Source organism: Rutidosis leptorrhynchoides, chromosome 3, assembly GCF_046630445.1.
Source record: "Rutidosis leptorrhynchoides isolate AG116_Rl617_1_P2 chromosome 3, CSIRO_AGI_Rlap_v1, whole genome shotgun sequence".
In the NCBI taxonomy this organism is placed as follows: Eukaryota; Viridiplantae; Streptophyta; class Magnoliopsida; order Asterales; family Asteraceae; genus Rutidosis; species Rutidosis leptorrhynchoides.
Window position 1 is genome coordinate 199,621,066 of NC_092335.1, and position 10,328 is coordinate 199,631,393.

General features: G+C 30.2%; 1 pseudogene; it reads left to right on the forward strand.

Moving 5' to 3' along the window:
- Positions 1 to 1,377: 1,377 nt before the first annotated feature.
- Positions 1,378 to 1,491, forward strand: LOC139903264 (small nucleolar RNA R71; annotated as a pseudogene).
- Positions 1,492 to 10,328: the final 8,837 nt, after the last annotated feature.

A 10,328-nucleotide genomic window follows, 5' to 3' on the forward strand; every position in this document is an offset into this window, starting at 1 on the left:
GGTTCCTGGATCTTTAAACTTAGGTGGAAGTGTACCCGAGACAACCGCACTTAGGTGCTCGGTTAACTCCACCTTCTTAGGCAAGTTTGCCCTTTGCTTTCTCTTTTGAGTGCAAAGGTCCTTCAAAAATTTAGCATAAGAAGGAACTTGCCTAATAGCATCAAGAAGGGGTAAATTTATTTTAACCTGCTGAAAAGTTTCCCACATATCCTCTTGTTGTGGTCCCTTCTTCCCATAAGGGAATTGGTTCGGGGACTCTAGGGCCTTGGGAAATGGGACAGTTTTTGATTCCGTCTCCACTTTCTCGGTCTCATTAACAGTTGGTTCGGTCAATTTCACCCCCTCCCCATTGTTATCACTTTTACTTACCTCATCCTCATCAAGAACAATAGGAGACTTACTTGACTCCGGTTGCTTTACCTCTGTTTCTCCAACTTTATTATCATACTTTTCCCGCTTCTCAAGGTACCTACCATATTAACACTATGACCCTTTCCTTGCTCTTTGTGATTTGGATTCAAAACCGTGTAGCTTGGAATGGTTCCCGGTTCCCGATTACCCTTACTTTCCGCAACATTACCTATCTCCTTGGCCAAAGCACCAATCGACTTATTTTGTACCTCTATCATCTTTCGCATTTCGGATATGAACGCATCCATCTTAGCATCCGAGCTAGGTGGTTGGTTGGATGAAGTACTAGTTTGGTTTTGGTTGTGGTTTTGGTTTTGGTTCTGAGGTTGGTAATTGTTTTGGTTTCGGTTGTTAGGGTAAGGATTTTGATAGTTTCGTTGGTAGTTGCCTTGATTCTGAAAATTACCCTGATTTTGGAAGGTGTTTGGTGGCCTAAGTTGGTTCCCATGGTTAGCATTCAGCGCGTTGTTATTACTCCAACTAAAATTCGGATGATTTCTCCAACCTGGATTATATGTGTTAGAGTATGGATCAAACCGCCTTCCCTGAACCTCATTAACTTGCTCTTCCACCATTTGCTGATTTACTGGTGGAATCCCATTTCTGCATCCGTATGCATAATGAGAAGGATCTCCACAAATCTCACACACTTCCTGTACCTGCGAAACATTACAAGCAAGACCCTGGTTTGGGCTGTTAAATATTAGCATTTTTAAGTCATCCAACTCTTGCTCTAAATTCCTAGATGAGCTTCCCGAGTCAGAAACATGGTTTACTCGGGAAGTACTAGGTTGCTTACGACTAACTGAAGCTTGGGTCTTTGACCCCTTGCTCAACTGTTCAAAGAAGGTCCACTCTTCCTCACTAGGTCGAGTTAAAAACGCCCCCCCACTAGCGGCCAAAAGAAACTGCCTGTTTTGGGAATCTAGACTATCATAAAAAACTTTTACCAATTCCCACTTGGGTATCTCATGATGTGGACACGCCCTAAGTAACTCCTTCAGACGCTCGTACGCTTCATGAAATAGTTCACCTGGTAACTGTTTAAAAGACTTAATTTGCGTACGCATATCTGAAGTTTTACTTATGGGATAGAATTCTTCTAAAAACCGTTTTTTCATTTCCGCCCAAGTATTAATACTACGGGCGGGCAAGGAGAGAAACCATCTTTTTGCTTTTTCCTTAAGTGAGTAAGGAAATAATTGGAGACGTACCTCATCATCAGTGAAACCGTTTACCTGATTAGTAGCACAAATCTCATTAAATTCGGTGATATGTTCGTATGGTTCCTCGTTAGCCATACCTCGGTAGGTTGGCAAGATCGAAATCAGTTGAGGGCGGACCTCAAATCGTCGGTTGTTTCCTCCTGCCTGTGCAGGATAAACAATGGGTGAATGATCCTCAAAATCACCCGGTTGGTAGTAGGTATCTACTCCCCTTGGTTGGTCAGCCATATCGTCGCGTTGCTCAAAAACTTCCTCTTCAGTATCGGAATCTGACTTAGGAGAGTTTGGTGGAACAATTGTATGTGACTCTAACTGTGCTTGACTTGATGCTGAAGCCACTGTTGAACCCTTAAGAATTCTTGAAGCTTTTCGATTAGCTTTTGCTGATTTCTTTATTTCTAAGTCTAAAGGTTTAAGATTTTTGTCTCCCAAACTCCGAGTTTGCATACACTAACCTGAAATGAAACAAAAACAAAAACACCGAGCGTAAAACTGACAAAAATAAGAATAAACAAAACAATATTTTTGGATTTTTTTTTTTGGTTTTATGATTTTTATGGTTTTTGTAATTTAACAAGAAAGCAGATAAAATAAGAGCTTGCAAATCAAGCGCACACCTCCCCGGCAGCGGCGCCAAAATTTGATCGATGTCGAAGGGTCAATCAAAAATAGCCTAATTACTCTAACTTAGCTAGGGTAAGCAGGATTCGTTCCACGGGAAGTTATGGTCAACAAGCAAGCAATTTCCAGAGTTTGTTGTTTGTGATTAACTAACTTAACTATAAAACTACTTAGATTGATTACTACTTAAATTTAAACTTAAACAAAAGTGCAATTGAAAATATTGAAATGTAAACAATGAGATTAAAGCCTTTATCCTTTCACAATCCCAATTTAGCATGCATTCATTCAAACAAGCATCATGTTTATCAATTGTTGATCAAATCTCATAGACAAGACTTCTTGAGTTCATTAATTCTATTATCTTGAGATTAAATTATGCAACCTAGACAAAGTGTCTTTATCCCTAATCTAATTAACACTAAGTTGGATCAAGAACACACTGTTAAATCACAATAATCTAACTTGCAATAACAAAGTATAGAACTTGCATTAATCAACAATCAACTTGATTCATAACATTATAATTCAAAAGTATTAAACATCACAAATCACATAATCTTGAATGAAATCATACATAACTCAATTGTTCATGGAAAGGATAAAGATTAGATTACTAGCCAAGCATGATGGTGGTGAGAATCAATAAAATCCTTGACGTTTGCATGATGATTGAACCTTGATCTTGACTTTAATCTTGAAAGAATGGTGATTTGAGTGAAGATTTTTGATGTTTTTAGGTGTTCTCTGCTGCAAAAACTGGTAGGGAAAAGTTAAAGTTCGTAACCCTAAAGACCTCCTTAAATAGGGGTTAAGAAATCTTATCCAAAAGCTAATTTTCGTCATTCCCGGATTCTGATTTTTTGTACTGGCGTAAATTACGCCTGGCTGGGCGTAATTTACGCCTTTGCATTTCCTGCTCAGCGTATTTTTACGCCTCCAAATGATTTCTGTTCTGAGAACGAGCTGTGTACTGGCGTAATTTACGCCCAGAATGGCGTAAATTACGCCTTTGTTAAGTTTGGTGCTCCTTGTTTTTCTTCCCAAATCACGTACATCTTCCACTGTCTTTCACTCAAAACTCCATTTTTGCACGTTCTTTTGCACCAACACCTTTAATACCTGTAAACACATAAAATTCCATAAAAGTATCTCCTTGTTCACTTGCGTAACGTTAATTTTGCGTATTTAGTTAGAATTAATCGTGACAATTAAGGAACGATCAATCGCCACCATCTTCTAACACGAAGATCATCTTCTTACACTAGAAGACCAACTGAAGTATGCGATTCTTTAGTTATAGGATTCTTCATGAGACTACGCCGCCTCACCAATCAATCTAGACATGTCCAATCCCGAACACACATGTCAATGATCACCCTCGTACAGTATTTCACCGTCTATCTATGATTTTCCTTTTCAGCAATCAGAAAATCCAACAGACGCCCTCGCAGACTCTTCATCAAGGCTCTAGTGAGAACACAATCACAACCTCAAAATCTACTAGCTTTTTAACTTTTCGCTTTCTCGCTGGTACACTGACTTCCTCATAGCTATGAATTTCACAAATCCATCTTCTCATCCCAAGCACGCTCCCACTGTACGAGTATGAAATAAAACCGTGGCTACTCGAGAAGAAACTTGGTTAGTACCACCAGTCAGTCGCAAATTTCTTTGCCATCGAAGAGTAAAACAAGTACTCGAAGCCCTAGTGTTACCCGAAATCATCACACTAATCTTGAGAATTTTGGAGAACAACGTCGCATAATTATCTCCACCTCTCTACTAGTTGACTAACTCCCACTAGCTCGATAACTTCCGTCGATTACTAAACTCAATCGAGTTCCCGACACCCTCAACGATTATGACGACCCGGAAATTTCTGACCAAATTTAAACTTAATCTTTATATGATTTCGATATGATAAGCAAAGTTTGTAATACTAAGTTTCAAACATTTTGAACTATTTACATGGATTCATTTAACCCTTGACGATTCCCGATGATTCACGAACAACTGTGTAAATAAATATGTAAATATATATAAATACAAGAGCATATATACTATTGTGAATTAATAAAGTATGCTTTAATCATTAGGGATTAAATATGTAAAATAATAAATAGAATAAATAAATTACTATTATACATATATATATTATTATAAGTCTATATATGATTCTATTAATAATTATTAATGTATGGTGATATATAATATTTAATAAATAATATTATATAATATAGTGTAAAATTAATATATTATTTGTAATTACAAGTAAAAATATAAGTGATATATCAATATTATAATTATTACTTTCATTATTATTACTAAATATTAATATTGATATTAATATTTGTATTATTGATATTATTAATTCTAATATGAGATATAAATGTATATATATAAGAACTGAATATGTATAAGTCATTATATTATTATTATTATTATTATTATTATTATTATTATTATTATTATTATTATTATTACCATTAATAATATTAATATTATTATAACTAATTTTATTAACATCATTAATAATAGTATTATTATCATTATTAGTAAACTTATTATTGTTGTCATTATTATTACTCTTATTAATATTGTTATTAATAGAATTATTATTAATATTAGTATTATTATTAATATTATTTCTATTGTTATTATTATTATTGGTTTCATTAATATTAGATGTTAAAGTGTATATAATTAATGTTATTATTATAATTCATTATATATTTAAAATACAAATACATATATAATAACTATGTAATTATACAAAATATAGATTCATATATAAATACTTATATAAATATATATACAAGTATATAAATACGGTTTATATATAAATAAATATGAGATAAATATGTAATTCAGTTTCATGTCATTATCTTAGCTGTGAAATCTGTCTGTTAGGTTCAACAACTCTATCCAATTATCATATATACGAACAAAGGCTGTTAGAAGTCAATTTCACCTTTAATTATTTTCTATGACAGAATATTTTTTTTTTTTGTCGAGCCAAGCAACTATCAAACAAAGGATAATTGAGTCAATTAAGATGTAATACTCCCACTTAACCTCTACATTAGCTTCTGATAGTAAAAATCGATTAAAAATAGAGAAATTCAAAACCAATTTTTGCAGATAATTGCCGGCTGCCCTGTTTTCATCTCATTCTTCAAATCAAACGAATTCATAATCAATTTCAAAATGTATTAATACTAAGTTGATAGGAATTGTGTCTTTAAACTATTTGTAAAGTTCCAAGATCCAATTTTATCTATCGCGCTCTAATTTTGGAGTCAAACTTTCGATTTCAAAGGTCAAACGAAGTGTTCATCCTAAAATTTGGATTCGTTTCAGTGTTTTCTCAGTCAAATTGATTATTCAGAAAGTTTCTAAGGAAGGTTTTGAATCTTTTTCATGTTATAATCATAACCTATAACAGTCTCTAATATTGAATTTGATTCTTGAGTTAAATATGTGTTCTTCACAGCGATTTTTTAATTTAAATTCTTTAATCTCTTTCTGTTTTAATTAAACTCAACATTGTTAATTATTTTCTGTAAGCATATTAAATCGTAAGAAAATTAGTTCTTAACTTATTTCGATTTCTGGTCATTCGTATTAAACTGAAGAAGAAGATGAGACATTTAAAATACGGGATAAATATAAATACGGTCTGTATTATTTCGAATAAAGGGCAACAGCCCAACTGGTTCGAGGTATTGACGGGTATTCAAGAGGTCGGGGGTTCGAGTCTGGTTCGCGACAGTATTCTTTTTGAGGTAGTTATTTAAGTTCCTTATTTCTTTTATTATTATTATTATTATTATTATTATTATTATTATTATTATTATTATTATTATTATTGTTATTACCATGATTATTATTATTATTGTTGTTATCAATATTATTGTTATAGGAATTATAATAAATATTAGTATCAGTATAGTTATAAGTATTATAACAATTAACATTATTATTATAAGCATGATTAATGTTATTATTATTATTAATGTATCATTTTAGTATTATTATCATGATTGAAATAATTGTTATTATTAATATTATTATGACTATCATCATAATAATTATTATTAGAAATTATGATTTTAAGTATTATTATGATCACCATTATTATTATTGTTATTAATATTATTATTATTGTCATTGTTAAGTTATGTATTATCATACCTATCATACTAAATTTATTATTATCATTATAAACTAGTATTATCATTATATTTACAAATGTTATTATCATTACTATCATTGTTATTAATATCAGTGACATTATTAATATCACAATTATTATTATAAAAATAATTATCATTATCAATATGGTTATTATGATTATTATGGTTAAGTAGATTATTATTAATACTATAATAATGCAATTACATATTATTAACATTAAAATAAGTATTATATTTATTGTGTAATTATTAACATCATTATCATAACTAGTATTAATAGTAAAATTAATATTTTTATATATCATTATTATTATCACTAATAGTATTATTAACATTATTATTTTCCTTAGAAAACTAAAGTATTATAATTATTACCATATTTAATATTATCTTATATTATTATAATTACTATTTTCATTAGTAAACAAATGATATATAAATATATATAAATATATTTAATACGTACAACATAACAAAATTTATATACAAAATGAATATAGGAAACACATATACATATTACGAATATAAATATGATATAACTAATAAATTCACATAAATATAATTGTTTGGTTGCAAATATGTGTATTAATATGCATACAAATGATATAGGTTCGTGAATCCAATGCCAAACCTGCATTGTTCAGTTTGTTTAATATCGTCATATGTATTTTTACTACAAAATACAGTATGGTGAGTTTCATTTGCCTTTTTATCCTTTATATTTTTGGGCTGAGAATACATGCGCAATTTTTATAAATATTTTACGAAATAGACGCAAGTAATTGAAACTATATTATATGGGTGAATGATCGAAGCCGAATATGACCCTTTTGCTTGGTAACCTAAGAATTAGTAAACCGATCTACTAATTGACGTGAATCCTAAAGATAGATCTATTGGGCCTAACGAACCCCATCCAAAGTACCGGATGCTTTAGTACTTCGATGTTGTTTTTATCATGTTCGAAGGATTTCCCAAAATGATAGGGGATATTCTTATATGCATCTTGTTAATGTCGGTTACTAGGTGTTCATAATATGAATGATATTTTTGTCTCTATGCATGGGACGTATATTTATGAGAACTGGAAATGAAATTCTTGTGGTCTATTAAAATGATGGAAATGATTGATTATGATAAACTAATGAACTTGATAACGCTAAAAACGAACATATATTTCATAGCATTATTCCTCAAGAAAGACAAGCTTTTAGTTGCAATTGTTCTATTTACAAGTGATATTCGTTTAAATAATAAAAGGTGAAGACAAAAGACAGATTCGACGAATTGAAGACGCAAACGACCAAAAAGCTCAAAAGTACAAAATACAATCAAAGAGGCTCCAATTATTGATAAGAAACGTCTCGAAATTACAAGAGTACAAGATTCAAAACGCAAAGTACAAGATATTAAATTGTACGCAAGGACGTTCGAAAATCCGGAACCGGGACCAGAGTCAACTCTCAACGCTCGACGCAACGGACTAAAAATTACAAGTCAACTATGCACATGAATATAATATAATATATAATTAATTCTTAAAATTAATATATATATTATATTATATTTAAAAACCGTCGGCATAAGAAAACAAGCTCATGTGAGCTGTAAATAGAGGCCATGCAATCGCATGGCCTGGAGGAAGAAACTCCATGCGATCGCATGAGCATCTTTTCCAGTTCACAAGGCCTATAAAATCGAGTGTTTGGTGCATCATTCAACATATATCAATCTCTCTCTATATACGTATATATATGTATATATATATATATATATATATATATATATATATATATATATATATATATTTATATTTATATTTTAATTTTAATTTTAATTTTAAATCCTAATAATAAGGGTATGTTAGCGAATGTTGTAAGAGTGTAAGTCGAAATTCTGTCCGTGTAACGCTACGCTATTTTTAATCATTGTAAGTTATGTTCAACCTTTTTAATTTAATGTCTCGTAGCTAAGTTATTATTATGCTTATTTAATCCGAAGTAATCATAATGTTGGGCTAAAAATATTAAAATTGGGTAATTGGGCTTTGTACCATAATTGGGGTTTGGACAAAAGAACGACACTTGTGGAAATTAGACTATGGGCTATTAATGGGATTTATATTTGTTTAACTAAATGATAGTTTGCTAATTTTAATATAAAGATTTACAATTGGACGTCCCTATAAATAACCTATACACTCGATCGGACACGATGGGCGGGGTATTTATATGTACGAATAATCGTTCATTTAACCGGACACGGGAATGGATTAATAGTCTATGGAATTATTAAAACAGGGGTGAAATTATGTACAAGGACACTTGGCATAATTGATAGCAAAGTATTAAAACCTTGGGTTACACGCAGTCGATAACCTGGTGTAATTATTAAACAAAGTATTAAAACCTTGTTACAGTTTAAGTCCCCAATTAGTTGGAATATTTGACTTCGGGTATAAGGATAATTTGACGAGGACACTCGCACTTTATATTTATGACTGATGGACTGTTATGGACAAAAACCAGACGGACATATTAAATAATCCAGGACAAAGGACAATTAACCCATGGGCATAAAACTAAAATCAACACGTCAAACATCATGATTACGGAAGTTTAAATAAGCATAATTCTTTTATTTCATATTTAATTTCCTTTATTTTATATTTAATTGCACTTCTAATTATCGCACTTTTATTTATTGTTATTGTATTTAATTGCACTTTTAATTATCGTACTTTTTAATTATTGCAATTTTATTTTATCGCACTTTTATTTATTGCAATTTCATTATCGTTATTTATTTTACGCTTTAAATTAAGTCTTTTATTTAATATTTTACATTAGGTTTTAACTGCAACTAAAGTTTTAAAAATCGACAAACCGGTCATTAAACGGTAAAAACCCCCCTTTATAATAATAATATTACTTATATATATATATTTGTATTTTTATAAATTAAACTAATATAGCGTTAAGCTTTGTTTAAAAGATTCCCTGTGGAACGAACCGGACTTACTAAAAACTACACTACTGTACGATTAGGTACACTGCCTATAAGTGTTGTAGCAAGGTTTAAGTATATCCATTCTATAAATAAATAAATATCTTGTGTAAAATTGTATCGTATTTAATAGTATTTTCTTATAAAATTTAATAGTATTTTATACCCCTTAGCTTTAAACATCAAATATTTTTGGCGCCGCTGCCGGGGAAAGACCTAGTTTAAAAGCCGGAAGCTCAACGCTAATATAAAAAAAAAAGATTTTTATTTTTAAGTTTAATTTTATAAAAAATACGCTTTTGTAAAAATCCGTTTTAAATATTCGAAAATATAAAAAAGAAAAACAAAAATATAAATATTTTTAAGAGTTTGTTAAATATATAAGTTATATAAAAGTTTCTTTATCTTTATTTTATAAAAATATAAGTTTTATTTAATTTATATTAATATATTACATAAATATATAAAACAGAAATATAATACAGCAAAACAAGAGAAAAAAAAATTACTCGAGTCCAGTCCTGTAGCAGCCCAGGGTCTGGCCCGAAACCCTAGCCCATGCGATCGCATGGCTTGGTAACTTAGAAATCATGCGATCGCATGAGCTCTGCTGACACGCCACAGTTGACTGCAACCTGCATTAATTATGGATTATAATTATTATTATTATATTTAAACCCTAATTAGGGTTATATATTATATATTTTAGTTTAGTTTATTTATTTAATTTGTATATTTAGTTTAATTAGTTTTAAATAAGTTATAAAATTAATAGTTTTATTAAATAAATAATATAAAAATAATATTTTTATAAAAATTGTATTTTTTACAACTTTTAGTATATTTTTATATTTTGTACCTTTTT